The following is a 20,201-nucleotide window of genomic DNA, read 5'->3' as shown; positions in this document are numbered from 1 at the left end:
TAATCGACAAAGAATGTTGGAGTTTTGGCCTGAATATAGTAAGGTACTAATTGCAGATGATATAAATAAAGTGATACAATTACATTTAGAAACTTTTGGAAACAATGTGAAGGATTTAATAGATGGAAACAGACTAATGTCCAGAAAAGATAAGTCTCTCCTGTTGTTGTCCAGGGTCAAAGTACCCCAGGGCTAGTACTAAGGTGACAAAGGTAGGAATTTTTTTTAGGCATTGAGGTTTTTCTTTTAGTTATTAAAGAAATGGGATCAAAGAAATTTTGTGACCAATTTGATGATGAACATAAGTGAGAAGAAAGAACAAATGATAACCCTGAGCTTCCTGTCATGAACCATTTGATGAAGTTACTGGCAAATTAAAGAAGAGCAAGAGAAAAAGTACCAAAATCTTTTATCACTGAAGGTAAGAATCCACCCTTTACAACATGCTTCAAATTCCATTGTGTGTTATTGAATTTGTTATTTGAGAAAAAAATGACAAGAATGTGTACTACCATTCAAAACAAGGTAAGTATAAATAACATCATACATGTTTATAGAATTAAATTTCAACGTGTTTTTGGATAAAAACTTGATATTATGTATTAGTGAGTTTTAGAGTGTTATAGGATAAAAATTATGGAATATATCTATAATTACCAAGCACTGAATTCAATGCATGCCCAATAAAACAGATATTACTGTTGTTTCAAAAGTGCCTCGTGAATTTCATTTAACTGTAAAAATATCTTCTAATTGTCAATATTCATAAAAATAGTGGCTTCTCCAAAGTTGCTCTTTCAATATCATAATAAAATGGAAACAAAAAGGAAAATGCAGATTTTGAGCAAAAAGAGAATGATAATTAAAGCCTCCAGGGGTTTAAACTATAATGCATCAGAATCACAACATGGATTTTGACTATCTGCTCAGAACTGGCTTAGAAATCTATTAAAATATTGTCAGGAGATTACTCTGTCAGAACTGAAGAAGAATAAAAGGTATGAGCAAACAAAATTACAGCTTTGCAATTTCAGAGTAATTTAAATCTGATATATTTCTTTTAAATTTTTTCCCACAAATGTGTTTTCAAGCTGAAAATTATTCTAAATGATATGGTTTCTTTTAATAGTGACCTTGGAATTATATTACCCAAATTGGTTACATCTATTGTTTTTAAAATTTACTGCATGATCGAATTTAAATCAGACATTCCCATGTGGATATATCTGTTTTTTCTATAGTTAAAAAAATTAGATTATGATTAGTTTTATGCCTTGTTTCTGTCTTCAGCACACATTTTAACTTTTTCTGCATCTGGTATGTGCAATTAGATAATGTGTACTGAACAGCTTCAACTGTAAAATATTCAAGAAGATGAATTGCTTCATATAAATTAGAGATGGTAAAGCTTGATTAGTTCACTTTAGGTTAATGCATATTGAGAGTCCCTCTGTAATTCCATAAAAAATAATACCTGCAGTTATACATTAGAAGTAAATTATTCTAAAAATTGAACAGCATAGAAAGTAATGTCACTCCTGCATTATCATGAAATAATGCGTTTTTAAAACTTGCCAATATGGATTTTATACAGTCATGTAAGGCCAAATTAAGACCTAAATTTTTAAGCTAAATATTTAGACTGTATTTAGATTCTCAACTTAGTATTAACTTTTTTTTTTTTTTTTTTTTTTTTGAGACAGAGTCTCACTCCATCATCAGGTGCCAGGCTGGAGTTTAGTGGGATGATCTCGGCTCACCGCAACCTCTGCCTCCTGGGTTCAAGCAATTCTTCTGCCTCAGCCTCCCGAGTAGCTGGGATTGCAGGCATGCACCACCACGTCTGGCTAATTTTTTTGTATTTTTAGTAGACATGGGGTTTCACCATGTTGGCCAGGATGGTCTCAATCTCCTGACCTTGTGATCCACCCGCCTCGGCCTCCCAAAGTGCTGGGATTACAGGCATGAGCCACCGTGCCCGACCTTAGTATTAATTTTTAATGAAAATGCATTTTATTAAATAAAACGATCTATAAAATTACTTAAAATTACAAAATGCTCTATATACATGTTGTTATCAGCTAGTGATAGGGAAAAACAAAGGCCAAATATTAATTAAAAAGTATCCATTATTTTTTAGCATTGAAATCAATGTTTTTTATTTTGTGCCTTATCACAGAATACACTATTCTATTTCGATTAGTGAAATTTTGTATTTTAAATATGAATATTTGTATAGATTGGTAGCACATATAAATGACTAAATTTCAAGTAAAATTATGCCATTAACTCTTAGATTATGTTTTACTTTTAGATTTTTTTCATCTGCTCATTTAAAATAAGATTTTTTATGGGGAAAGGAGAATGGTTATGTACATAAAGCTCAAATATTTGCAGTACACATTTCAAAAGTGAGTTCTGAGTCTAGAGTATTTTACTGGTTATAAATACCATCCATGTTGTCATTTTTGTTGTATATATAAAATTATTAGCAATAATCTAGAACAAAATGCAATGTAGAATTAAGAAAATATAATCCAACAACTTGCTATGCAGACATCTGGAAGTTAGACTCTTCTACTAAATAAATCTTATAATCTTGTGGTAGAGAAGAAATAATTTCACCTCCTTATAATGCTAGTTCATAGTTTCTGCTATTCAAATACTGGAGCACTGGATAAAGATGTTCCTGCATGAATCGACAATTACTTTGTTGTTATTGTTGCTTGTTTTTGTTTTTTAATCTAAAAACTTCAGGCAATCAGTGTATTTAGCTGACCACTTAATCTAAAGTCTACATTTATGACTTGTGTTTAGAAAGATGATGTGAATAATGATTTTTTAAAAAATAACAAGGTAAGAAAAATTTTAAGTCTGCAACTGAGATGGCAGACAAAAGAATCTGGAAACTGTAGGTTAGATTAATGAATATTCCTCCACCCAAAAGATAGAAAAAAACAACTGATAAAAAGTGAACATGGTCTTAACAGACTTTTGTGATAATATAGGAAAATACACAAAAATTAATTAAAATCTTAAAAGAAGAGGCATGTAAAGGGCAGATAAAAACCAAATATTTGAACAAATATTATCTTACATTTGTTGAAAAATATTATTTTTTTTTTATTATTTATTTTTGTAAAACATTATCTTTTAGATTTTGGTAACTAAAATTTTCCAAGTGGAATAAACACGAAAGAGACCACTCCCAGTCCCACATAAAAAATGATATTTTTAGTGTAGACAAGGGAAAGGATATATGGCCCTGCAGAAGAAAAACAAAAAACAAAGATTATTAAATGACTTTTCAACAGTAACAATAGAGGTAGGATGCCATTAGAAGAAAAAAGCCAACATACTGAGAGGAAAAGCAAGCTGTAACCAATAATTCTGTATCCAGTGAAACTGTCCATATAAGGAAAATATAGAAATGTTCAGATAAGCTAAGCTGTATTGGGCACATCTGGCCTACAAGAAGTGATACTTCTTTATACTGAAGCAAAATGACAATGACCTCTCCAATCTACAGAAATGAAAAAATGAAGAGCAAATGAGTAGCAAATATGTGGGTAACTGCCGGGTCCGACTGGCGGACGCAACAGAGGGACCGAGGAAAACGTACACTGACACAGGCTTACCAGTCAGTGCAGCCAAGGGACCCCTACATCTAGTAAGAGGTAGTTGAATCACGGGTGCAGTTACTCTCATGCTGTTCTCATGATAGTGAGTTTTCAGGAGATCTTTTAAAGGGGCTTTTTCGCCCCTTAATTCAGTATTTCTCCTTGCTGCCGCCATGTGAAGAGAACATTTGCTTCCCTTTCTGCTGTGATTACAAGTTTCCCAAGTCTTCTCAAGTTCTGCAGAACTGAGAGAATTAAACCTTTTTCCTTTATAAATTACCCAGTCCCAGGTATGTCTTTATTAACAGCATGAAGACATATTAATATGGAAAGATATCTCATGCCCAAAGCCTGGAAGACCCAAATTTGTTAAGATGTTTTATTTTCCCACATACATACAAAGATTTAATATAATCTCAATAAAAATTTCAGCAAAAGATTTGAGACTTGGCAAGATGATTCTGAAATTTTTACCTAAATTGCAAATGACTTAAAATAGCAAGAATGTTTTAAAAGTAAAGTCTTATAATACTACTAACAAGTAGAACTTAATTAGTAATTTCCAGATAGTTAAGTTAAAACCTTAAAGTAATATAATATTGAATTAATTGATAATTTACTATTTGATAACATGACAAGAATTTTATACATACTTCCAGTCTCATTTAATACGTTTTACTACAGAATATGGATGTGTAAGTAACTTTAGGTTATATTAATGTATGTGTTTTTATTTATGCATTAAATAAATATTTTAGTGTCTAATAATTAGTATTTTTTATTTGTTGTTTTTTACAAGCATACAATGTACACCATTTGGGTCATAGTTACCCAAAAAGCCTAGACTTTATCACTACACAGTATATCCATGTATAAACTGTACACATATCCCTTAAGTTTATACAAATATAAAAGAAAAATAATGAAAAAATTATGTTTCCTGAAGTATGAAATGTCATCGTTGTTCAAGAACATGAAAGAAGACATTAAAATATATTTTGTTAGTTAATGAGTACATGGAGGGATTTGGATAGAATAAGTTCTAGAATTCCATGGTACAATAGGGAAGTGTATTTAAATCAAACCACAGATAATCTGAGAGAACAGCAATTTGCCTAAAGATTGGAATTCCCATCCATCAACAGCCCTTAAGGGTTGCCTAGAGTTTCTCCACTGAATGTCTCATTCACTGCAATAAGTTCAGTAATCCAATTGCAAGTAACTCAAATATAATTTAAAGTATAGGAGTGTTTCTGGTGATCTTTGGCTTTTTATGTTAATCAACTAAATTTTAAATTTTAACTCAGCAATCAACAGGAATCACATTGATATATAAACCAACATTTGCTAGTAACATTTTTATTGAAAAGGAAGCCACACTGGTTAAATTTGACTTTAACTTTATGCTTAGATTTTATACCATGATATGCTTTGAGGGAACAAGGGTATATTTGTAATTAGTCTTAAGGCTTTTCAAAAAGATTATCCTTTCTTTATGCTTCCCTTAAGGTAAACCATTTCCATTGTCATAGCACTGACAGATAATTATTTTATTGCTGAAAAACTCTGACTCACAGAAAATATTACAAGTATTTCTTTTTTAAAAAAATAACCATTGCAGTTTAAGCTTTCAGAAATCGCTCATGTAAAACTTGTCATTTAGAAAGAAAATAAAATCTTCCGAAAAAGCAATTTGAAAAATTTAATTATTCCTATATTCATAAAACTGCACAGTAGTGATGAACAATAAAAAATAGCCATTATTTCTTAAGATACCACAGTCACAAATTATATTTTTGCATTTAAGAATAGATTAACTTCCTTTTTCCCTAGTGAATTGGGATATACAGTGTGTATGTGTGCCTTGAAGGTGCAAGTTTGCCTTTTTATTCACTTTTGGCTAAAATTTTAAATCTGACCAATTATCACAAACTAATAAGTCGTCTCGTTTGGTAAATATGTACATTGGATTATTTTAATATGAACATGTTTAAAGTAGCCTGAGCAGTTTTAACATTAGGTCTTTAACATAGGTCTTTAGGGTTCTGGAAACCCATCTTGCAATCAAGATTACAGAAACTCTCCATTTTATTAACTTGTGTAAATCGGTTATAAACATCTTTTGTTAATCATGATATTATGATTGTCTCACTCATTTACCAAATGGGTGTAATATGAATCTGCACTCATTTGAGGCATGCAAGTAATGCTGTAATCAATGAGAATGTATGTAATTACAAAGTTAATTCAGTGGAAATTTATCTAATAATTCATTATGACAACCAGAGCTACATGTAACAAGTTAATAATATCTTGTAATGCATAATTTGCAGGAAAATACATCTTTTTATTATTTAATATTATTTAAATAGACTGAATAGAAAAGTATAGACATAAAAAATAAATGAACTTTGAAAAATTCTATAATTCTTTGACATTTTAAAGAGACTTTTTTTGCTCTAGGAATATTTAACATAGATTCTGATATTTAAAATTAGAAGTCACCACTCAACTTATTTTATAAAAAACCTTGTGCTTTGTTATAACAAAAATATATTTCTTACAAATTACATTTATAAGTTTAATTTTTGTATATCAAATGAAACATTATATTTACATACATAATTGACTCCTTATTTAAGACCTTGACTTGCTATAAGGATTAAAACAATTTTCTTACCCAGAACTTGACTGTTATTAAAACTCTCTTTATTCAAACAACATACATGGATTGATAAACAACCAAATAACATATGTTTTGACAGCTAATTAAAAAATAAAAACTTCATATGAACATAAGGCAAACATTACCTGCACAATTACCACACATTTTATTTTCTACATGGCAGGAAAGATTCATTTTTAAGTATTTTTTTGGAGCATTGTAGAGAAGTACTGTATCTTTTTTCAAAAGGGTTCCTTGGAGAGATAAATTTGACAAACATAATAATCTGTTGCATACGTGGAAAACATCTTCACCATTGTTTTACTTTTTTAAGTGGACATAAACCATTAATTAACATTTCTTTGGCTTATTATGCATATTACTAGTAATAAAATATCTAAACCATGATGCATATTAAATATGCATATGAATAGTAATAAAATGTTTAAACCATGATGTTATTTTGAAGCTAAATACATTAAATAAAGTATGTATAGAAGTATTAACTAGCTACAAATAACAAGACGACCTACAGACAAACACAGGCTTATGCTATTGAGCTTTGTTCTCTTTCTATGTTCAATTTCATACTCGTGAGAGTTACCTCATAATTGTAAAATGACTATAGCTCTACATGTTTTGGAAAAGAGGAAAGAAAGAATATAAGACAAAGAGAGCCTGAAACAGGAAGGGAAATGCAGTCTCGGGAAATCATTTATACTCTTTCTTGACCAGAACCACGCACATAGCCAACCGTTATCTGTGATGGAGTCAAGCAGATAAATAGTTTTATATGAGTCCATTGTTCTTCCAAAATAAAATTAGAAAAGGGGGAAAAAGAGAATGAACATATGGAAGGCATTCAGTATGGTGTTGTCACAATGGTAGTACTTAGTGCTATGAGTACTTAAGCTATGTAGTAAGGCCTAAATGGATACTAGCTGTTACAATCTAGTTGAATGAATATAGTTTTACAACTAGTTGACAGAGCTCTAGTGCCAGAATCACTTTTATGGAGGGGACTTATTTCATATTTAAAATCAATGCTCCAAGATTTTCTCAGAAGACATTGGAAAATTTACATCTCTTCTCCTTATGATTGTTTACAAAGATTTTAACTGGGAATGAGTAAACTGTAATTTTCACATATAGGCTGAATAAACAGAACTCTGATACAATTTGAAGGGCTTCATAAGATCCATGGTTAGAAAATTCTATAACTTGGCTGACTGCAATTGTTACCCTCAGTTAATCATCCTTTAAGTTTCAAATTTTTTTACAACTTAATTCCTACAAATCAAGTGCTGTTTGGTACAGTGAAATAGAAGTGAGTTTCTAGATAAACTCATTTTAAACAAGAAAATCAAAAAATACTGCAAATACACGTACTGTTAGCATGTGCATCTTTCTAGCTTGACAATTATGCTTGTTTAATTTAGTAAGCAAATGACATACATATGTTTTCTGTTATTTATTTCCATCAAATAAAATCTGACAGAGAAACCATGATCACATACCAAAACTGCTAATTATGAGCTGGGTCACCTTGCATCTTATCTGTGGAAGGATCACTTTCTATAGAATCTTATCTATAAAATATAAATAAATTAAAGGAGAGCATAGATGTATTATATGTGGATATGCATACTAAAAAATTGTATACTGTTTGAACATATTCAGATAATTGTTTTTGAACTGAACTGTTGTATTTAGAATTTACTTTAATTAGGCCTTTCTCTTTATAAGTGGACACAAATATTAAAAATATCCATTCAGGCAAAAGAAACACATGTACTGTAATAGCAAATGTATGTGTAGAGTATGGATATGTAGCTGTTAGGCCACCCAACTAAGATATAGAATAGAACAAAAGATAGGAAGAGCTTCATGAGGATTCTAATTTTGTCACGCTAAAGAAAACACCAAGTAACAAGTAACACTGTGGATCCATGTATTGATTAACTTGCAGAGGTGGTGCTGAGACACTGGCACATTGATCAAACTTATCCTAGGACTATGTTAATTATTTTTATTGCTCAGTTCAGCGTTGTTTGTGTGCATCTGCGTCGGCATGTGTGTCAGTGTGTGGGTGGATGGAAACTACAATGAAAAGAATGAATAGCTCTATTATCATTATTTTGGTTAATTAAAAACTGAGACAAGTAGAAATGATTAGCTCTTCTTCCATCCAATTTTTCTGTTAACTTGTTTTACAAAGTTATCTACCAACCATAAATAAAATACTTGGTGATTGTTAGAATGTTCCTACCTTCCCCAAGGAATGTTGAATATTGACTTAAGCTTTTTTAATGCTCCTGTATGCCTAAGATACACAAAACTTGATTGTTTTAATTTTTAAATGCAGAAAATACAATGATAAGAAAAGAGGGATTGATTTCAACACCCAAATACAGATATTTTCTGTTATATGAGAATGGAGTAGATATAAAAAAAATACATTATCAACAATAAATCATTTTTTCCTATCTGAGTGGGAAAAACCTGATAAGTATATTAAAGAACGATATGTTCTTTTGGTTGACTTTGTTTTGAAACTCCTTATGTCTCCTAATTTTAGATAGCACATTTTATTGTGTCACTGAAAGCAATTAGCCTAAAAATTTTATAAATCCTAAAATAATAGATTCTATAATAGACATTGAATATTTATCCCAACATTCCCATTTTACATATGAACAAATAAATACAGAACATTTTAAGAAACAGCTGTGAGTAAAGTAAATGTCTTCTGTGGTCTTTTCTAATTTATTCCAAGAAAGTCTCTCAAATATAATATATAACCTTATAAATCTCCTTTAAAAAATTTGTCATTATTGTAAATTGGATATTGTATAAATAAACATTTTTAAGAACATGATAATCTAGAAGGATACACTTATGATATTTTAAATTTAATATTTAGTAGTATTCAGGTTACATAATGAAGATAAAGTTTTACTCCCCCCAATTTTTTCTTGGATTAATTATTTTCCCATATAAGTTTTTATTTTCCCCCATTAAAAATAATATATTTTATAAAATTATTTAATAAAAACATATTCACTTCAAATTATCTCTCCTCTGAACTCCATTACTTCTTTCCCATTCACGTTGTACTGCACCAAAATTTAGTGCCTTGAAACAACATTGGTCAAATTCACAATTCTATGGTTTGATAATTTTGGCTGTTGGTCTTAGCTAGACTCACGTATACTAGTGGGATGCTGCTGGTCAGCCAGAAAACTCACCTTCTGGCTTTTGGATGAAATGACAAGGATTACCGAAACAATGATATCTTCCCACCTAAAATTATTCTAGATTTATTCATGTGCTGGTGATCAGGCATGTTTTAAGAACACCAAGAAATAGAACAGGGCCCAATACAAAAGCATTTCCAAGTATCTGCTTATGCCATGTTTACTATTTCTTGTTGCTCAAATACTATGAGAGGGAGAACCCCATATTCAACATTTAAGAGCAAAACCCACATAGCAGAGACAGGAGGGCATGAATAAATGTAAGGTCGTTACTGAAACAATCTAGTACACTACGGCTCCAGCACTGATAATTTACCTTCTTCCCACAAGTAAATTGCATATCTCTCACAAAACACTGAAATCTCATATAATCTAAGCATCAGGCTTAAAGTCCTGATTTTTGTGATGCACTGTGATACTGGATATCAATAAGGCACTATATTGAAAAACATGTTATCTTCATTATGCAAATACAACTGCTCATGGTGACACAGAATAGAAGAACCACAGAAAATGCTACCATTTTAAAAGGAGAAAAATGATAACCACATGCATTTCTTGATCCATAGTAATCCTGAAACAAAATTGGGCAAATAGGTCTTATTTTCCTATTTCAGGGAAAAGCACGCATCCTGATGAACCCATATTTTTTTTTCAGGGAGTGACTTCCCACATTTCCTTCATATTCCCTGGTTCTACCCCCTGAGATATCCTTTATTTTTTTTCATCCTTCTTAGCTATTTCTGAAGAGGTCAATGAAAAATATTTTCTTACAGAAATTTTCTTAACCTACTTTCCTTTTATAAAGAAGTGAAATCAGAGAATTTCTGAAGTTTGAAGAGTCTCAGGGCCTTTTAATAAAGACTGCCAACCTGTTTCTGGGCATAACTCCAATAAACACTTGGTGAGTTATCTATGAGTTCAATTTCTAACAATTTTAATTCAAAAGATACATCAAAAATTGTTTTTGGATAATTGTCTCTCAATTTATTAATGGATACATTCAGAATTTAGTTAGCAGGGGGTCAAATTTTTAAAATGCCTGGAGGATTTTGTCTAATTGAGAATAACTAAGAAGTACAGATTTTTTTCTTTCAGAAGTCTTAACAAAGGATCTCACAGTTAAGCCATTGACCTAACATACTCCATTAAGTTGCAATTTGTCTTTGAATCTTTTAAGTACCAATTTCGGGACTGTACATAAGGGGCTTGAGCATCTGCAAATTTTGGTATTTGTGGAAGAGTCTTAGAACCAACCCAGTACAGGTAACAAGAGAAGATTGTAAGCATGGAAGAATGTACAACAAATGTAGTGGCCTGAAACAATCACCTTTTGTTTGGCTCATAGTCCTTTCCGTGTGGCCATTTGGAATGAATATGACTGGCTTGATCTTTTCTTGAATAGGTTCATTTATGTGTATGTATCCTGTGGCCAGATGCAGTTAGCTAGTTGGCTATGATTCTGGTGATTGGTAGCTGCCAATTAGGAGCAAGCACACATTTCCATAAGAATTTTACAGGATTCTTCCCATGGAAGCAATGTCAATGATGCTAAAAACAGCAAGAGGAAGATGGAACCCCAAAGTCCTAAACCTTTTTCTCCAGCCTTGGGTTTTGCTATGACGGCTATTTCACCACTGGACCAAGTCAGTATATTGCAAGCCTTATCAGTGTGGGTGTGACCAGCCAAGAATGTGGATCCATGGATGTATTAACAAACTACAGTACGTTACTGCAACACATATCAAACTGACTCCCATTTGATAATCACTCTTTTTATCTCACAAAAAACAAAAACAAAATCAAAACTTGTATTCCTCAAATAACCATTATCTTGTCTATTTAACCCCAGATATTGTATTTTATCATTTGAAAAATAATGAATGAAACAAAAGTTGAAAACAAAATGGCAGTAGTCAAACTGGTTTCTATGGTTGTAGGATACTGCCCATTCCACTTTCTTTAGGTCCTGGAATGGCACCACCGACAGTTACATTGCCTCAAATATGAGACAATGCAGCTAATAGCAAAGACCTATTCAAAGGCCACAGTCACAAAGTTAAAGTAAATTGAGCTTTCTATATTCAGTTCTTGTTTCCTTACACTTTTGTTCATATATCTTAATGAATGTTCTATTCATTTTGCAGTGATTTTCTTCCTTAATGTTCATAGCTTAATAAACTCTGCCTACAGATTTAAAACCTAATCAATATTCACCAAGTGTTTGCTAATTATTTAAATAAGAGCATGCATAATTTTGGGGAGAAGTAAATCTGATGACAATTTGATGGAAATGAAGTTTATTATTGCTTTAGGACTGAGGATTTCATTCTGTGTGTGGCCCATTTGTGGGAATAGTTAATATGTGTTTTATTTTAAAATGGCTAGGATTAGTTAAAAAAAAAAAAAAAAAAAAACCTGATAAGGAGGATAACAACACAATTTTGTGGATGTGACTTTTTGTTTACTTATAATTTTTACAGTGAATATAGGCTCAGAAATTAAACAGAGAGTTACTGCTACTATGGAAAGAGTTTCTTTGACTCTTGCAATCTATTAAATGGTATCTCTCTATATCTCAAATAGCCCAATATTTGAGTATTACTCATAGGAATAAATCTATCCTAAAATTCTCATAACAATTTAAAGGGAAACTTGAAAATTCTTTAAATATCTGCTTAAAAGTCTTCTACTCCATGGATGGGAGCAATGAATCAGAAGATAAAAGTCGATAAGGTTAAGTGTTTTACAATAACTCACTTATTCAAATTTATTCCAGAAGTATATATTTCTTCACCAGAAAATATTTTTTTTCTAAAGGATTAGATAAAATTATAGTGTTAATTCAAAATAAATTACTTTTACATTAAGAGGGTGATTAACTTAAATGAATAAAATAATACCATATCTGGAACATTGAGATAGTCACATTTCTTTTTGATTCTTTCTCATGGCCAGATGAACTTTCCAGAAGGCATGCTTTGGACTTGCAAGCAACTGAAAAGTACACATACAGATAACAAATGAAAAGAAAACAAAGCATAAACTTTAGTTTTATGCTTCATATCATGTTAGGAGGACATGATATAACTCTCCTGTCAATCATTTTACAAATTGTAACAACTGGAATAGATGTCAGCTGATCAAATTTCTGAGGTCTCTTAAATTACATAGGGAACATAGTCATATTCACAGTTAATTTTAATAGTTTGAGCATCTTTGACAGCAGTGGAATACTATCCACTTAGTTCCTGGAAATAATACCATAATCCATTAAAATAAATTGCCTGTAAAAGGAGCTGGCATCTTATGTAAGTGTTGAGAAGGAAGAAGGAAAAGGAGAAAAAAGTTGTTACAAAAAAAAATGCTTTATTCATTTCTTTGACTATTGAGATCCTCTACTTCAAACATAAATAGATAAAAGAAAAAATAAGAATTTTTCTATTCACAGAATAAACTAATGCACAGAATTCTCTTACATCTCTATTGTGAAGTGGGCCATTAGAGACCTTCTAATGTCTAATGAAAATAATACAAAAGCATCTTTGCAACTTAACAAATCCATGCAAGAATAAGAAAACAATACTTAGGACACTTAACACAAAGTATACATCGTTACAGACATTTAGTCAATCATTATCATCATCATGACCTTCATGCACCTTCCATATATATTTTTATGTCTACTTGGTTTCCTCATTTTGATTTTTGTAACTGATACAGTCATTTTTTTAAAAAGTAGTTTATTTATTCAATTGATTTAGTGTTTGACTTAATTCACTGATTGTTTCAGGAAATATTCTGTAAATACTCACTGCCCAAATGCTGCTGCTTTGGCTTATGGTCTCAGAGACTCCCGTGCATAGTTAAGTGATCAAAAGAAGCACGTAGTAAATCTTTGATTCCTAGAAGTGGCAGCTGCTGTTGCTGCTGCTGCAGCTTCTTGAGTCTACTTAGTTTGTCAGCCATTATTTTCTGTTATGTTTCTTTCCCAATTCTGTGATATTCCTTCCTTACGTGTGTCTATCTTGTATGTTAGGGTTTTGCTTTTATTGTCATTACTAAGCCAATATAGCATTTTGAAAAAAATATTATTGTTATTCAGTACAATTGACATATTTTGACTTTGAAGTTTAGAATGACGAAAATATTAATGTATTCTATTTAATAATTTATTTAATTTAATGTATTTGTTGTGACACGTTTATATAGTTATAGTACATCTTGCAAAATTTCTGACTAGGATAAATTTTAGGCATTTAAACTTTATTATAAAAATAATATGGAACCCATCTGACCCTAAAAAGAGTGACATAGGCAACACTACGTTATACAGGCAACATAATCATATTCACAGTTAATTTTAACAGTTTGAGCATCTTTGAGTGAAAAGAGAAGTGATCCTTACTTGTGAAAGAAATGTAAACATCACACTAGGTTCACGCTATTATTTATGAAAGGCGACGCTGTATGGGAATCAACGAAACAGTCTAATATAAAATTTAATTCAATGAAAAGAACAGAAACAGTACATCCTCACACAGTACAAAGGAGGTAAAAATAAGCATCTGTAGGTAATGCTGATAATTAGATAAACTTTAGAAGTATATTATTGACTCTCATTAGTTTTAGGTTCAATCAGGTCTCAGTTAATATGCAAGTTATACTGAAAGATATATCAGTCTTATAATGCTGTTATTTTTATGCTTATTGTTACCATAAATGCCCTCTTTTTTATTCAGAAAGCACACTACAATTTTGGAACTAGAGTTCAGACCCAGGTTGTTCCATATCACCTCTAATATTCAAAAGAATTTTGTAGTGGATTAAATCATTGAATTCGTGGTAAATGATAGATAGATATTTAAATCATATATATATATATATATGTATATATATGTATATGGTTTAAAAACTCTAACAAGAATTATATACAAAAACATAAAATGTAAAGGGCATATATATATTTAAAGGATATGTATGATATTTTATGTCCCTTAAATGACAATTGTTTTAAGATATGCATGCTGTCTTTCTTAGAGGTTTGTATATTCAGGGAATAAAGAAGGACATCATCTGCACATTAGATGAGCATAGATTCTCTCTAATACAGGGGTCCCTAATCCCTTGGTCACAAACTGATAATGGTCCATGGCCTATTAGCAACTGTGCCACACAGCAGGAGGTGAGTGGTAGATAAGCAAATATTACCACCTGAGCTCCACTTCCTGTCGGATTGGTGCTCACATTAGATTCTCATAGAAGCTCAAACCCTACTGTGAACTGTGCATGTGAGGGGTCTAGGTTTTGTGTGAGATATTGTTCTAAGCTTGCCATTTTCAACCATTCAGTGGCCCTGTCCTTTGATACCAGCATGTGAACTAATTGATAAAAGTCAGAATATCTGGGTTCCTAGGTCCTAACAATTAATTTTTTTTTTTTTTTTTTTTTGTAAACACTGCTGGATCTTGGAGCAGGTCTCGGAAGTCTTTTATACTATTTTTAAGCTCAGTCTTTGTCCAAGGGGTATGCATAATAGGAGGCTCACATATTTCTGCAGGTTTTACCTTGAAAGAGGCTGCAAAAATAGGAATTTCAGAAACGATGTCAGAGATGTAGAAAATTTCCTACGGTGGTCAGTGGGGTAAAAAGGAAGGCAAATAAAGACAGAGAAGTTTAGATAAGTGAAGACATAAAGGTTCAGGCATGGAAGGAGAAGGAGCAGTGGAGGTGGAAGGAAGAAGGCCTCCAAAGTCCTTTTTAATTCAAAAAGAGTTTAGATAACTTTTTCCTTACCTCCTGAATGGAGGTATTTTTTCAACCTTTTTAGAAACTTCTATCTGCCATTAGCAGTGAGTCTGTCATTCGATTTTTCTGGTTCTAAAATGAGTTTTTTCAGTTGTATACGCAAATAATTTTTTAAGCATTTCAAAAGATCTGAATGTCAGCCATTGCAGCTTATCACCAACCTGGGCCATAGGGGTCCGTTTTACTAGATATTAAGAAAAGGACACTCTTTAATTGTTATACATAAAACCAAATGGTGTGTTTAAAGGAGACCAGCCCTTAAAAAATGCCCATATTTTGAAGCTTTATTTTCCATAATTTAAGAACTTTTGGAAAGCATCCAAGGCTGAAAATTTGCTTTGGGTCAAAGTATGCTGCTTATGAGTATCACTCCTCAAAGTGTCATCTAAGCATCACGAACTACTATCTTGGGTGCCTGAGAATTTCTGGCTACTTTGCAGTGGCGATGGTGGCAGTGCTCAGAATATCAGGTGACCAACCTTATGTGCACTTTCTGGCTGAGCTGAAAGTCCCTCCACCTTTTCCTTTGTGGGGGAAGCCCTATGAAGTTGCTACACATCACAGACAAATGCTCAGGCACCTCTGCAAAGTCTCTAGTCTTCTAGAGCACCCAAACGGGTCAGAGGAAGCAATTGCCTCTTTTCTTCTGAATATAAAATATGGCAAATAAACTACAGGGGCAGATCTAATAGGTATTAATTACAATAAGAAATGAAGCAGGTCCAGATAAGCATGACTTCAAAACAAATGTTCAGTCAGAGAAAGTCCATCAGTGTTCATTGTTTAACCAATAATCCAAACTTCTGGCCAAAGGCAAAGGTAGAAACAGCCACTTTTTTGTTTTTGTTTTGTTCTTGAGACTCAGATATATAGAGATGGAAACCTCCATTCCAGAAAGCACGGGTTGGAATAGACAGATAAAGAAAAGTCTAGACATCATCAAAAAGTAGGGAGGTCAGAATCCGGAAGGACTCATTCCTTACACTGAACAGTGCTATCAGAGCCAGAACACAAGTACTTCTAGCTGATCAGGCTTCAAGTCCAGGAAGCGTGTCACATGGTAGAATGGATTTCACTGGACCCGGCTTGCAGTGTCAGAAATATTGACCTAATAATGAAATTGAGTGACGAAATAAAATTTTAGAGATTATTTGGGCCAAAGTGAGGGCAGCTGTCTATGAAACACTTCCAGGTTACTTCCGTGTATTAGTCTGGTCTCACACTGCTAATAAAGACCTTCCCATGACTGGATAATTTATAAAGGAAAGTGATGTAATGGATTCACAGTTCCACAAGGCTAGGGAGTCTTCACAATCATGGTGGAAGGCGAAGGAGAAGCAAAGACTTATCTTACATGGTGGCGGACAAGAGATCATATGTCGAACACTCATTTATAAAACCATCAGATCTTGTAAGATTTATCCACTACCGCGAGAACAGTATGGGAGAATTGTTCCCATGATTCAATTTTCTCCATCTGGCCCCACCCCTGAGATTTGGGTAAGGACACAGCCAAACCATATCAACTTGTAAACTGAATTGTTCAGCTTTTGTTACAAGCAAGTTTTTAAAGAAAAAATGGGCGGAAAGAAGTCGACTGAAATAAGGTTGTTTGTTAGTGATTCTCATTGGTTTACAGAAATAACATTAATTAGTGATTGACTATACATTATTGAACTATAGGCTATGAATTATGGTGAATAGCATACAGCATTGCTAGATAAATTTACAGCAACCTGTGGCATCAGTTTAGAGCCCACATAGCAACCAGCTTCAAGAGATGATTACTTAGCTCAAGGCAAGGGAGTGAAACATGGCTGTTGTCTGATTGCAGTGCCTGTCTGGATCTGATAATTTAAAGGCTTCTATTTCTTAGATAAGCTTCCTTTCTTCCTCATATTGGAGCATGTTGCCTTTTAATAACTTAATTCCCAGTAGCATTACAGAATGCAACAGCTGAGAACAATCTGAGAAACAATCTACAACAGGTTTTCTTCATGTAGATGAGAAAGAAACCTCAAAGCATACAAAAATTTACTTATTAAAGATAGTGTTGTTAGCTAATATTAGACTTGTAAGGACCTATCTTTTCTGATATCACTTTTGGTGATTTCTTAGTTAAGCAGTCTGATTACTGCTGCATAAAACCTCTTCTTCTTTTACTTCTTTGTATTACATATTTATCTTTTCTGTCACTTCTCTAGTTTACTGTCAAAGAAGACTTTGACAAGATACAATACTTTCTTTGACTGCTGATGACTCCTCCAATAAATGTACATATCAATCTATCTCACCTAATAAGTAAATCATGTTAGAGTATAATTACAGAACAGAAAATGCTGCTTTAAATGTTGACTAGGATGGAAATAACTAATCTTTATAATTAAACTGAAATCTTTTCTAACAGTTCAGTTCCTTAGACTAATGCTTCCCACTGCTAAAAAGTAAATTACTTTGGAGACATTTTGGGGATGTGAAGTCTTTTCTCAGATTCATAGGGACACGCAGAGTTCTCTAGCACATGGCCCCAGGGAGAATTTCGCTTCTGAACAGATGCTAATGTTTCATGCAATTTAGCAGTGGATATGGTAATGAAACAATTTTATTTAACCGTAGACTAGAAGGGAGACACAACCTGCATGATTTGATAATGTTCAAATGGAAACTGCCTTAAGGAGATGGAAATTGACACATATCTAACAGTGTTTAAAATTTACAAAGTACTTAAAATGTCTTTTTGTCAATAAAAGTGTTCTTTACTTTTATCTGTGCTCAGAATGAAGTTTTTATCATTCTAACCATATTGTAATTGGTGTGGCAAAAACAAGAGATATTGTTTTATTGGCCTTTTGTGTGTATTAAATGATTTTTTTTTCTGTAGGAAAATGTCTGATAAGAAAAATATGTATTTTAAAATAATAAGATATAACTAAAGAACTGGAAAGTATCGAATGAAATAGCCTTTTCTTTTCTATAAAACTATCTATAAACTGTTTCAAAAATGTATCTTAATGAATTTGTGGTTTTCAGTTACTGATGCTCAGACTTCTTGTATCAGAAAATCACGTATAATAAACTGTCCTCCAAAGTTGCATTGTTTTCTTTTCCTAGAAATATCCAGAAAACACTGGTGTCGTCTACAGCAATTACCAATTATCAAAATATCATGACTACAGACCGTCTGTAAGACTAAGCTGATTTTTAAAAAGAATTTTACATTTTCTTATTTGACACCAAATAATAAACCACTTACATTTATAACCTGGTCTCCATTGGTATATATTCATGTTCTGTCAATTATTTAAATTTCTACGTGTTTGCTAGGGTTGATGGTGTCTATTCTTTTTCCTCTACCATAAGAATAATAAGGGGATCTTAAAAATCCCTGAATGTATGAATTTGTTTGTGTTATAATAAGGAGAACCAAGAACAAATTGCTCTTTTCATATATCAGCTGGGAAAAAACACAGATGGGACTCTCTAACAGGCAATTATGAACAGTTTAAAGAAGGAATAATTGACCTGAGTGGCCAGGGATACAGCAAACTAAGAGAGATGCTACCATCCATAGAACAGAAGAGTCAAAGGGTAAAATATGGTTTAATCCAGAGAGAAGCCAGGAGCCTGGGTTTTGGAAAATTACCCAATGATAGCTTTAGGCTTTGGTAGAGAAATGAAACCACTGGCCACCCTCATCGCTCTATCTCTGTTATCCCATCTCCTATGAGTACCACCTGGCCAGTGGCAGAATATGCCACCCCAAAATATGTCATTTTGGCATAAAAATTAGTTTGCCTTAAAGACACTTGAAAAATAACAAATGTGAGAATGCTGATTTATTATTTTTTTTTCTGAATCAGGAGATGAAACTGTCAAGTGAAAGGTACCTTCCTGTGTCCAGTAGGAAACACACACACACACACACACACACACACACACACACACACACACTTGCATGCATGAACCATCTTATCAACAGAAACGGAGTTGAGGCACAGGGAAATCTGTGCAAATAAGTCTTATTAACCCAACCTTTATTTTTGTAGTCATTTCTCCACATCTAACTGTCCTGGTCCAAGCACCTCTGTCTTGTCGCATTTTCATAATTTAATACTCTGACTAACTTAGTGTATAAGATTTGGCTCTAACACTTCTTTGTGTCTTCATTTTTCTGTGTGAGATTCCATGTACATTTTAAAATATGTGTGCTTTTGTTTTGCTAATATATCTTATGTCAATTTAATTCTCAGTTGCCCACCAGAGACTCCAAGAGTATAAGAGTAAAATTTGCCTTCCCTGAATTCTCATCAGATAAACCTGGTGAAGTAAAGAGGAAAAAAAAATCCTGTTGATTTCATTCATAAGTTCAGCCTCCTGGGATATAATCAGGATAGTGAGGCATGGAGACTACATCTTGTAGAGAAGATAAACATAGTCCACATAGGTCTTATGGCCCAGGTTGGAGTACAGTGGCTCAATCTTGGCTCACTGCAACCTCCAGCTCCTGGGTTCAAGAGATTCTCCTACCTGCTACTGTCAGTTTTCATTTAAATATATGTAAAACTTTTAATAAAATAAATATTACATTCCTCCTTTGCAGAACTTGTTCATGATATCCTGTATGTCAACAGCATGTTTATTTGGCAGCAACTTTCTCTGGCTTAGGTGAAAGCATGCTGAAAATGATTATAAAATAATGTTCTATGTATCTTATACTCTTGGGAGCTCTTTAAATATGCAGCTAACATATAAATACTCTAGATATCCCTTTGTATGTATAAAGTTTCATTTGTGTTATAAAATTTCCATTTTAAAAAAGTGTTCATGTGGCCCACAGCATTACTAGGACTT

Source organism: Saimiri boliviensis, chromosome 18, assembly GCF_048565385.1.
Source record: "Saimiri boliviensis isolate mSaiBol1 chromosome 18, mSaiBol1.pri, whole genome shotgun sequence".
Lineage (NCBI taxonomy): Eukaryota > Metazoa > Chordata > Mammalia > Primates > Cebidae > Saimiri > Saimiri boliviensis.
The sequence above is the reverse complement of the archived record's forward strand: the minus strand, read 5'-3'. Positions refer to the sequence as shown.